Below are 13,341 nucleotides of genomic sequence, written 5' to 3'. Positions count from 1 at the left end.
GAACATAAGTAAAAACAAGTGACAAACATTACTAACAACTCGAATAGTAGAATCAACCCTTCGTCATTCCGGTGTTGCCATCAACAACCAAAGGGAGCACCACCTAGCCACTCGTCCGAGAGCATGAAGGACTTATTGATTATTTCCACGACGCCCGAGCCATGATTATTGAAAACTCGATCATTCCTCTCTAGCCACGCTGCCCAAATGACAGCAAAGAAGCCAACCAGCCACCTTTTCCTCTCAACCTTACTCCGTGCCGCATGCAACCAACCCTCAAAGTGTTGTTTCAGTGTACCTGGTACAGTCCAAGACCTTCCAAGGGCAAACAGCCACGCATTCCACACTTGCCAAGTGATCTCGCAACCAACAAACAGATGAAACGCAGTCTCAACCGCCTTTTTACATAAAGCACAAATATTATCACGCTGATCAATAACACCTAGCCTGGACAATCGTTCTTTAGTATTCACCCTTTCAATCAACACAAACCAAGTAAATAGTTCGACCCTGTGCGGGACAACTCCACTCCAAACAGCACTAGTGAAGCTATAACTTGTTATTTCCTCCGGGAGAACCTCTTCTTGCACCACCTTGACAAAGGATTTAGTTGAGAAAATACCAGTTCTATCAAACTTCCAGATGACCCTATCCTCCCTTTCCGTCGTTAGCTTCACTATCAGTAAGATCTCATGTAGCTGGTTCAAAAGCTCCAGTTCCCATTGAAACAGTTGTCGCCGCCACTGGAAGCTCCAAATCCATTCTACTCCATCCCAAAATCCACAATCCCCAATTACATATCCCTTAAGGTTTGAGACCGAAAACAGTCTTGGGAATTTCTCCTTTAAGGCCCCACCAGGTAACCAGACATCTTCCCAAAATCGGGTAGTTCTACCATTCCCGACGTCCATTGACAGCCCTCGGATCATCTTCTCTCTTAGCTGTGGGTCCTTTATTCGAAGCTGACATATATCCTTCCAAGGCCCCCCTCTTTGAGGCACAGGCTGCCCACACAGCATCTCAGCCGGACTCATGCTATTACAGGAGCACACTACTTTCTTCCATAAGGGGCAGTCCTCTTTCGAAAATCGCCACCACCATTTAAACAAAAGGGCCGTGTTCCGAAGCACTGCATCTCCCACTCCCAACCCACCCGCCTTTTTCGGCGCCATCACTACCTCCCATCGCACAAGTGGCATACCGGACCTCCCATCTTCTTTACTCCACAAGAACCGTCTTTGTAAGGCTATCAATTTCTCGGCTACAGCCTTAGGCAACTGGTATAAGCTTAGATAGTATATAGGCAAGCTGTTCAGAACGGACTTAATGAGCACCAACTTACCCGCTTTATTGAGAGTCTTTGCTTTCCACAGACTTAGTTTTTCCTCCACCTTATCAATCACTGGCTTCCATGTCTTCACTAGCCTCGGATTCGCTCCCAAGGAAATGCCAAGGTACCGAACAGGAAGGGAGGCCTCCTTACATCCCAACAGGCAGCACATCTGTTGCGCCCAGCGCTGATCACAATTAACCGGAATGAAACTAGACTTCTCAAAATTAATGCTCAACCCAGACATCAGTTCAAAACATCGAAGAAGACGCTTGTAATTCCGAATTGTCTCTTCCTCTGGAGGGCAAAAAAGTATAGTGTCATCCGCAAACTGCAAATGCGATAATTCAATGTGATCTCGTCCAACCAAGAGTGGGCATATGCGTCCATTCCTCACCGCCTCCCCAATCATCCGATGAAGAACGTCAACCACTAGGACAAATAGAAAAGGAGATAGAGGATCTCCTTGTCGTAGTCCCCTCTCCATTTTGAAAGGTTCAGTAGGAGTTCCATTCACAAGAACTGCCATAGACGCGGAACAGACACACTCCTTAATCCACCCCCGCCACCTATGTCCAAAGCCCATCTTTTGCAGCACTATATCCACAAAACTCCATCTAACTCTATCATACGCCTTCTGGAAATCCAGTTTAATGATCGCTGAGCTCCTTTTCTTCGTCTTCAACCACTGTACAGTCTCACAAGCTATCAAAGCCCCATCATGAATTTTCCTGCCCTGTACAAACGCACTCTGTGTCTCGCCCACAAGTCCTGGCATCACATGTCTCATCCTCCGGACCAGCACCTTCGATATGACCTTGTAAACACAGCCCACCATACTAATTGGCCTCAGATCCTTAATTTCTGTTGCTCCTACGACTTTCGGTGCCAACGCCACCCAGGTGACGTTCGAGCCCATTGGCAACACAGCTGATTGAAAGAATCCCAACACTACCTCTGTGAATTCCCTCCCAATTTCTGCCCAACATTTTTTTATGAAATTCATGTTATACCCATCGCTCCCTGGTGCTTTTGATGATTCACAATCCCACACCGCAGTCTTTACCTCTTCAGCACTTGGTAACACCTCTAGCTCTGCTGCCTCCTCCGCAGTTATACTCTTTACCAGCCCATCCCGAAATCCTATAGTAGGTGCTATCTCCTGATGGTACAGGTCCTTATAAAATTCCCTTATGGCGCCCTTGATCCTGTTTTGATTCCTTACTAGTCTTCCATGGATTCTTAAGGCATCAATTCGATTGTTCCTCATCCGAGCAGAAGCAATATTGTGGAAGTACCTAGTGTTTTTATCCATCTCCTTGGCATGTCTAGATCGTGACATCTGCTTCCAATGGACTTCCTTTCTGACATACCATTTCTTGCAAGAGCTCACAAGCGCCTTTCTTCTAGCTTCTAGTGTGCCATCATGCAGTCCGTGGCTTACCATGTCATCGACCTTCCGAATCTCCTCTTCAAACTTATCAATCCGCGTGTCCATATTTCTAAAAGTCTCTCGATGCCACCTCCCCAGTGGACCCGTCAATGCCGCCAACTTATCTATGAACGGAACATCCCCTAAGCTCCTCCACGCCTCCTCCACCACCCTTAAGAACCCATCATGTGTAAACCATGAATCTAAACTTCGAAAAGGTCTTCGGCCCCCTCCCACCTTTGTAACATTCATAACCAGAGGACAGTGGTCTGACAAACCCCTCGGACCTCCTCGGATCCTTGTTTCAGGAAACTCCTCTAACCACTCCAAGTTGACTAGGATTCTATCAATTCGACTACACGACTGGCCTCTGAACCAAGTGAAGCGACGATCAGTTAACGGCAGGTCCCTTAGTTCCATATCATTAATCCAAGATGTAAAGTCTGATGCAGAGCGCGGCAGAGAAACAGCCCCTCGTCGCTCCTCCACTTGGACAATCTCATTAAAATCCCCCATAAAACAGAAAGGCACCTGACATAACCCAGCCAGGAAGCTTAATTCCTCCCACACAACAAGCTTTGCTTCCCTATCATGCTCCCCATACACTAAGCAGAATGCACATCTAAAGTTATTTTTTACCAACACCCCATCTACACATAACCACCTATCCCCTTTATAAGAGTTAGTTGAGTTAAATATCATTCGATCCCACATCAACAGTAAGCCTCCAGATGCACCATCTGCCTCCACACACTCCCAATCCACCCCATCATTACCCCACAGTTGTACAACATCAAATTTAGTCAACACTGCTTTCTTTGTCTCTATCAATCCTAACATATGCACCTTAAACTTCTTTCTGAAATTTTTGACCATACTCAGTTTTCCAATACCCGCCAACCCCCGAATATTCCAAGATGCAAAGATCATTGTGAACCAGTTTTACACACCTTTTTCTTGTTTTTTGGACGACTTCTTCTCGCTTTTTCTTTCTGTTTGGCCTGTTTCCTCTTCCGATCTATTTCCTCATTCTGAGCCTGAAGGATTGCCATAATATCCACGTCCTCGTCGTAGAGCTCCGCCCCAGACTCCACCGCTAAAGCCCAGGCCCTCCTGTTTTCTTCCACCTCCTCCGCCTGCTTGGTGTTAGACTTCTCCGAAGCACCGTCACTTTCCACATCACTCCGCACCTCCCCTTCCCTTACTAGGCCTCCTTCAATCCCTGCATTATTCATTGTTGACGTGCCCTTCACACCATTCCCCTGACCAGCATCTTGGCCAGCATCTGCAATACCCACTAACAAACACGTTTGGCAATGGTGACTATTCCTTTTGCATCCTGCCTCCTCCATTACCCCCACTTCTTCTGGACTGTTGCTTACCCCTCCCTCGTGGTTACCCTCACACCTCCGTACTCGTGCCACCTTTCCATTAAGCTCACCATCCCCAACAACCCCATACATGTCATCCCCACCACATTTGGATACTTTATGACTAAAAAGTTGCTTATATAGATAGATTTTATAATTTATTATATTTGCAATTTTTCTACATGTTTTTTTTGTACATATGTGTATTTTTTTAGGTAATCCACCATTTTTCGCAACACCATATTTTTGGCTCACCGAGCGGCCATCCGCAACCAAAAATTATAATTTCATTCACCAATTGCTTATGAATGTGTCTCTATGCATATATTGGGATTCTAATTTGCATATTGTAGCTACCATGTTAATTAGAATGATCCATTCTTGTTAGGCATGTGATTAAAAATAATATTTAGTTAAACTTTGAATTTGTTGTTGTCTTGTTTATTTTAATTGAAAAAGTATTATGTATTAGCGACTAATTTACTATCTCTTCTTTCATCATTAGTTATGTTTAAGAATTGATACTTGATTTTTATTAATATGTTTGTGAAGACATGTATTTTAACTTTGTAATTAATTCTATATTTTTATTCAATTATGATCAGTCAACTAGGATCAATATCAATGGATCAATATCAATCAATAAGTAATAAAACTGAACAAAAAAAACTAGCTAAGGACACAATCACCATTTGAAATGCGACATTGACCAACAGAAGAGAAGTTAAATTATGGGAGGTTTCAAAGGTGAGACTAAACAAGTTCAAAGACAGACGAGATCTTTCAAAAATTCTTTGGCATTACCGTCAGAATTTTTTGCAAGATGATTGATTTATTTTGACCGGAGGATTGGAGAAAATTCAAGATGCATGTAAAACAATTTTTAAAAAGGCCGTCAACATTATATGAATAGAAAGATATGCATAATGGGGAAATAGACTTGGACCAAAGATAAAATTTTGTGATATCTAAAAACAGAGCCCTTATTACAGGAGTAGAAAGATGATACTTTTCTAATGCAATGTACAGAAATAAAATTATTATTGATGAGATGAATAGTCTACGTAAAGTTTTATTATCCTAATGGAATCACGGTCTACCTCCGATAGAACTTGACATGTTTTTTAAGTTTTTATTGGAATAAATTAATTCGTTCTTTTAATTAGTATATTATTTTATTTAAATTTCGTATATATTTTATAGATAATATTTATTACTATTATTTCAGATTAATATATTTTATACTAATTAAAAGAATAGATTAACTTAGAAACTTGAAGAACATGTCAAATTCTCTTAGAAGTAGATCAAAGATTCCATGAAGATAATAATTTTATCTTTGTGTATTGTATTAGAAAAGTATCCTCCCTCTACTCCTGTAACAAGGACTCTATTTTCAGATATCACAAAATTATATCTTTAATCCAAGTCTATTCCCCCACGATGTATGTCTTTGTGTTCATATAATATTAACACACCTTTTAAAAATTGTTTTACATGCATCTTGAATTTGTTCCAATCCTCAGTCCAAATTCCTTCTAAGTCAATGTTGTAATTCTCGTACATAAAGACCGTTGTTTCCTTATTCCCATCATTTCCCTCGAAATAAATCAATTCTCGTAAAAAAAATTCCAACAGCAATGTCAGAATTTTTAACAGAATTTTTGTTACAAATCAATTGATATTGATCTATTGATATTGATCCTAGTTGACGGATCATAATTAAATAAAAATATAAAATTAAAAAAATAAAATTAAAATTAAAAGTTAAAATACATGTCTTCACAAACATGTTAATAAAAATCAAGTATTAATTCTTAAACATAACTAATGATGCGAAAAGAGATAGTAAATTAGTCACTAATACAAAATACTTTCTCAATTTAAATGAACAAGACAGCAACAAATTCAAAATTTAGTCGTGATAATCAGTAATAAATTCAACTCGAATGATTTTCAACAACAAAAAAATTTAACTAAATATATCATTCTTAATCACATGCCTAACAAGAATCAATCATTCCAATTACATGATAGTTACAACATGCAAATTGGAATCCAAGATATGCATAGAAGCACATTCATAAGCAATTGGTGAATGAAAAGTGTTTTGAAATTGTGGTTATAGCGGCTCCATAACGTTTTGGCGTGGCAGGTTTTGACCTTGCCGCCATATGGTGGTCGCCGCATTGGGGTTTTCACGGGAGCGCCATGGCGGCCGCAATTATGGTGGCGCCATGGCGGAACGCAATTCAAATGGCAGAAATTGCGGGGTTTTTCAGATTTTCCAAAAATTCTAAGGGTGTTTCGGATAATTTAGAAAACCTAAGTGATCCCACTAACCACTAGCCCTAATAATCAGCCTCTTATTCAAAAACTCCCTCCTTTGCCTCATCTTTAAAAACAACTTTTCTCGGTCTCTGTTCTCTGTGACGCTGCTCTATACGCCACCCATCGCCGCCACTCATCGCGCCGCCACTCATCGCTCATTGCTCATCACCACAACCACTCTTTGCTGCCACTGCTAACCACGGTTCCCTCTCTGGTTCGTACATCTTGTTTCAACTTTCTCTAGTCCTACTTTCAACTTTCTCTAGTCCTACTTTTTTTTTTCTTTTTTCTCTTCCCTGCTGCATCTTGTTTCAACTTTCTCTAGTCCTACTTTTTTTTTCTTTTTTCCCTGCTGCCCCTTCTTTATCAATAATCAGTGTTAAATTTTTCGCCATTTTCCGCAACACCATCCGCTATAACTTTATGGTGAATTTTTGGCTCACCGCCATGAGCCGCCATACGCAATAAAAAAACTATTATGAAACAAACAAGAACCATGTTCAATTAAAGTGCACATAGCATGTTCAAACACCAAAAAGCTTTCACAACCAATACCACAAGGTTAATGTCAAAATAAAATTTCACGCCTAATATAACCCAAAACAAATTAAACAAAGTTAATCAAATAGGGTTACATAGGATCAATTCCTTAATCTTGTGTTATTGGGCAAAAGACCTCAAACATTCAAAAAGTGTAAAAAAAAATTTGGTCAATTAGCATAGCACATTCATGTAAATAGTCATACCAAGTGGAAAACAAGCATTGAGCTCAAGGAATTGACCAAAATTTTTAATCAAAAGCTCGAGGTAATTTGGCAAACACTAGACATGCATTCGTATTAAACATGTAAAATCAATGCACCAAGTATCAATTTAGAACTCAATTCAAAAGAATGCCATTCAACCAAAATTTCAACAACTTCTCACAAAACAAGCATTCTTTGAAACTCAATTCATACAAGTTTTCAGAACTTTCTTATTCTAATTGTTGGTTTGATTCTGATTTATTTTTATTCTTTCTTCCTCCTCCTCATTGTCTATTCCAATTTGTTCCTTGGTTGGGTTGTTCTTGATTCTTTGGTTGAATTGTTAATTCTATTTTTTTTACTTTGAATTTTTTTTTTTTATTAATTCTGGTTTAGGATTGATTCTATCTTTTGACTCATTCAATGATTTTTTTCTAATTTATTTGTTCTGTTGCTGATTTATTTCTTTAATTCTGGTTTTACTTCTATTGCTCCTGCTATTTTCCTCGTCGCTAACGAATGAGGCAACTGGTGTGTTTTGCCTCTGGTGTTCTGATTCTCATTCGTGGCAACTGGTGTGTTTTGCCTCTCTTCTTTGCGAATTGCCTCTGAATCTTTTGTTTTTTTTGCATTTAGTTGTTGATTTTTACTGTTGATCAATGTAGTGGTGATGGTGTTGTTGCTATATATAAGGATGTCAATAGGACAGGGGATGCCTCCCTGCTCCCGTCCCCGTCCCCGCCCCTACCCCGGCCCTGATCCCCGCCATGGGGGGATAATTGTCCCCGTCCCCCCGCGTTTCCCGCGGGTCCCATTTTCCATCTCCCTATGTTTAGCATTTATATGAAAATTATAGTAAAAAAAAATTAAAATACAAACTACAAAACATTATTGCATGCTTTGGCTAACTTCTTGTCCTCCCTCTTATGTTTCTTCTTGTCCTTCCTCTTGTGTTTCTTGGAGTTGTGCTTCAATTGGTTGACCCTCATCACCTTGAGTTGGTTCTATCTCATTATTATTTTCAATAGGAGTTGAGTTAAAACTATCCATCCGGTACATAAACAGCAAAATTTAACACAGAAACACTAAATTAGATTCTAGCTCAACTTCATATACAAAGAAAAAATTCAGAAAACAAAAATAAAAAGCTGTATAATTCTGAACAACTATATAAAAGCAAAACAGGGCCTGTATAATTCTAAACAACTATAAATAAGAAGGAGTGAGAATGGATGATCTTGAATCACACAAGTTTGCAACAGGACTGCCATGTAATTAACGCCAACACTATAAAGGAGGATTTCATGGAACCATTATTTCTTTCTTCTCTATTTAAATTGATGAAAAAGTTAATTTACTAACAATACAGTACAAACATTGCATATGAGTTGAAACTTGAAAGCTGAAACTTAAAAGTAAGTAGAAAAACATATATAGAACTCCATGTATGGTATGCTCACAGCATTTACTTATATAAATTTAATTAAATTAATCTGTTTTAAACTATAACTATTAAGCATCCTCACAGTACAGACTTGTGATGCTGATGGCTTTGAGAATATGCATGCGATACCCAAATACACAAATTGCAGAATGTCAACCAAGCATAAGTCCTTTTAATTTGGTATGAGATGCCAATACCAATATGTTATGTATTTATTTATTACATATTTGTAATAATAAAAAAAATGACATTAATTAGCATGCATTCAAATTAATGAAGTAAAATGCCAAAATCCAAGAAGCAAAGGAGAGAACAGAGAATCTTACCAGGGATAAGGGAGAAATGGCCGAAGAGGTGAGAGACGCAGGTGAAAAGAAGAGTAGAGACGCAGAGTAACAATGCAAGACGGCGGCGGCGCAGGAGTTGAACGGACTCAACGGAGCAGCAACGTTGGCGAAGAAAGAGGGGGAACGGCGCGGTGCGGTGATGACGCGGTGAGTGGGCCGGCTGAAACGGACAGTGGCGAGGCCGCGAGGGATGTGTTCAGAGGTGGCTAGCTGGGTGCAAAGAGGACGGAGAGAACGCAGAAGGGGGGTTCGCGTCTTCGCGAGGAGGGTGAGGGTGACTGGGTAGCGGGTAGCGGGTAGCGGGTAGCGGGTAGCGGCACTAGTGTGTGGAAAGAGGGGCTAGGGTTTCCAAATTTTCGATATAAATATAAAATGGTCATTTTTTTATTATGACCAACTCACATCTATTGCAACAACAGCTAGCCACTATGTATTTGCTTATTTGTTATGCTTTTCTCTTCACAAAACAATTGATCATAAGCCCATGGCCCTGTCTTCACATACACAGCAGATTTCACAAAGTAATCATTTCTCAGGGTAGCAATCTAATGAAAAAAATGGGGTAGTATTGTTAAGTGGGTGCTTATGTGAAAGTGTGGAGTATAAAAACTGTGAGTTCTGCTGTGACTATATTAGTATGTTTTGTGGTGATTAAGGCTACCTATAGTTGACTGGCCAATAAAATTAAGACACATGGATGTATAACTAGTTTTAAGAAAAATATGGTAACTGAAAATAGTACCACAATGGCAGAGTGGTAATTACATGTCCTGAACCATTTTTTGATGGATTGGGCTTTGAGTGAAATGGACAATAAACAAAAAAAATTGAAATTATAATAATATAATTCAAAAAATGTGTGTCAAAGTGAGATGAAATATATAGTAATTAGTTTGACCAAAAAAAAGAAATATATAGTAATTAGATACTGGGTGAATTAAATAGTTAGAACTGGTTAATGTCTAGGATTGGGGTTGTCCAATCCATTTGACCAAAAAAAAAGTTAGAATGGGTTAAAAAAAAGGAATGATGCAAAATAAAGTAGTAAATATTATATCCAGTACGAAAATAAAAATAGTAAACATTGTAATGTCTAATGCTCAGAATTCTATTATAAACAATTGTTATCATTTGTAACAATATTAAATTAAAAATATTAATTAAAATGAAGAAAGTCGCTATCATTGTTAACATTTGTAAAACAAAATCTTAAATAGTGAAGTGTGAAAATCTATACTATATTTATACAATTGTAAGTCTTTTACATTTTTTTAAAAAAAAAATAATAAACTCTCTCTCAGTTGGTAAATTTTAAAATCTAAATGATTAAGTTAATTACCATAAACGCTAACTATAAAATGATCCCGTTATTTTTTAATCTATATGATAAATTATTTATATTTCATAGATATTTTAAGAATCATGAAAAGCGTAAGAAAATTATTATTATAACTTGTAACCAAAGAATTTTATACTAAACACTAAAAAGGTAACGAAATTAAATTTTATGTGAGAGAAATTGAAAACCATAAACTAATATTATTACAAATAATATTCAATTAATTATAAATTACTTAATTAATAAATAGAAGAACTACATATCCTCCATATTTGCAACTATTTTTTTTGTTTGACCAAAATAAATTTTAATCTTTGTAGTTAAATATAAACCCTAAAGTTTGTATAATTAAGCTAATTATCATAAATGCTAACCACATGATGACTCATTTATTTTTTTTATCTACAATATATTACTGATTAATGAATTAATCTCTACATACAAGTGTTTTGTATTTACAAGCTTTACAAGTCTGAACGAAATCTACTCATTAAACGCGCTGTTTGTTACGTGCCTTTCTAACAGAATTTTAAATCAATTCAAATCAATTAACGCACAAATATATAACTTCTATTTTTCAAAAGATTTCGTTTCTTTTTTCGAGTTTCTTGTCAAATTTGTTGGATCTCCTTCATGCGTTCTCTCTTTGCTTTGTTTTTTTTTCGATTTTCATAGTTTTTGAAATCAAGCTTTGAAATCATTTTGAAGATAATAGAACTTCAGAAATACACCCAAACGATTACATAAATACACCCAAACAGTTACAGAAATACACCCAAACGGTTACAGAAAGGATTACAGAAATACACCCAAACGGTTACAGAAATACACCCAAAGGATTACAGAAATACACCCAAACGATTTAATAAATACACCCAAAACAGGAGGAGACAGTATATTTCTTCTTGAAATCTTTTAATGTTTTGCTGGTTAAGGATGAGGCACATGGCAAAGACAATCTAGAAGAAAAACCTAAAAGAACAGTAAAACAGTACCTTGAATAACGTTTCTTCCTTTTTTCTGGTGATTTTTTATGGAGATTTGTATCTTTTCTTCTTGATTTCTTCTACTCTTCGTGAGGAATTGGAACGTTTCTGCAGAATCGTAGTAGTTTGTTTTGAATGTCCCTTGAATCTTGATGGTTTGCGTTTTGATTGAGGAAGAAGAGGAAGAGTGAACGTGTTGTGGAAGGGGCGCGTGTTTTTTTCTTGATGGTTTGTGTTTTGATTGAGGAAGAAGACGAAGAATGAACGTGTTGTTTTTTTCTTAGACTTGGAGCAACTTGTATAACTTATAAGTCAAAAAGGCTTGTATGTGTAGCAGACCTCTATATTACTTATATTTTAAATATGCTATGAGAACAATTAAAAATAAAAAAAAAATATTGTTATTTATGAGAACAATAAAAAAATGTACATTAACTTTATTACTAATAAAATTAAATAATTTAGATATGAAAACGTGAATCATATATATATCTTTTAAATCTTAAATCTTAAATCCTCAACTTAACAACTTTTAAATTTAATTTATTATAATCCCTACTCTCTAAATACACAAACCTTTTAATCTAAATTGTTTTGACTACACCATGAATATTAATTCTGATACCATTAGTCGTAAATACATAGCTTCTTAACTTAAATAATCCCAAAATTAACATGCTAATATTATTTATGCATTTTACTTTATTAAAAAAATTGTTAAAGACTTGCAATTGTATAAGTATAATATTACTAGTAGCGGTTTTTTTATTTTAATTAATAATTTTTACTACTTTTTTGGGCTGTATAGTGATACAATGCTTACTACTTTATTTTGCATCAATTTCTTTCTTTTAAACCACATTCTAACCATTTAATTTACTGAATGTCCAATTACTATTTTCTTTTATTTTGACACACATTTTTAGAATATTCCACTGTAATTCCAATTTTTTTTATTGTTCATTTCACTCAAGGCCCAATCCATTAAAAAAATAGTTTTGAAACCTGTAATTACTATTCTGCGATTGTAATAATGTTTTTTGGGCTACCGTGTTTACTTTGAAAGGATACATTTAGTTATTGTTTTTATCCATGTGTCCTAATTTTATTAGTCAGTCAACTATAACCACACTTAGCCACTATAAAATATGCCACCACAGAAGTCACCAACTTAAAATGCCCTTTAAAAATTTTTCTACAAACACGCAATGTGAAGAAGAATGAAACTCTATTAAGTATCCCTTATCCGGAATGCATGCAAGCACATTATAAATAATTAGATGTTCTATCCCAGATGAGAAAAAATGGATCCAGATCATTTTTTGCTGCTCCTTTATAAAATGAGAGCATCATGTTATAAAACAAAGGCAAAAATCTTATTATAAAACCTATTATTATTTATATTGTTTGTTTCTCATGTAATTTGACATTTTCGAATGAATATATGACACGTTTAAGAAAGAACAAAAAATTGAATAATCTACCTTATAACTAAATATAATAACCATATAATAACAGTAGTGCTACGTTACCAACTTTTTATCTGTTAAGATCTGCCAACTTGAGTTGAGCTGGACATCAAGCCCATTGACGAACGGATTTTTGATGGTTTAGAATTTCACAAATGAATTCTCGTTGCTAGTATAGTTCCTAAACCAAACAATAATCCTTTCATACAAAAAGTTGTTTGTCACTAGTACAAACCCCTAAAATTTATAAACCGAAGTATTGGACCTCGGGTCGTTCTCCCTAGGAATTACAATAAAGTGTCTTGTTATTGATTATGAGTTATTTTGGGGTTTTGGATAAGAAGCATGAAAAGTAAATGGCAATGAAAATAAACTAACAAGTAACAACTATAAAAGTCTCTTGGTAAGATGTGAGAACTAGAAGTCCTATCCTAGTTACCCTCCTCAATTGTGATGAGAATTGTTCATTGCTACCACTTAGTTAACCCTTACTAATTAAAGGAAAGTCAAGTGGATGAATTGACTTGAGCTACAAGTTCTAGCCAAC

General features: G+C 36.5%; 1 long non-coding RNA gene across 1 annotated transcript; it reads right to left on the bottom strand.

Moving 5' to 3' along the window:
* Window positions 1-7,871: 7,871 nt before the first annotated feature.
* Window positions 7,872-9,588, bottom strand: LOC110268721 (uncharacterized). Its single transcript, XR_002357127.2, has 2 exons — window positions 8,980-9,588; window positions 7,872-8,251 (listed from the first exon to the last, which is right to left on the bottom strand). It is a non-coding gene; the product is annotated as an uncharacterized LOC110268721 (long non-coding RNA).
* Window positions 9,589-13,341: the final 3,753 nt, after the last annotated feature.

Source organism: Arachis ipaensis, chromosome B2 (assembly GCF_059453495.1).
Source record: "Arachis ipaensis isolate K30076 ecotype BB chromosome B2, ASM5945349v1, whole genome shotgun sequence".
Taxonomy (NCBI): Eukaryota; Viridiplantae; Streptophyta; class Magnoliopsida; order Fabales; family Fabaceae; genus Arachis; species Arachis ipaensis.
The sequence above is the reverse complement of the archived record's forward strand: the minus strand, read 5'-3'. Positions and strand labels throughout refer to the sequence as shown.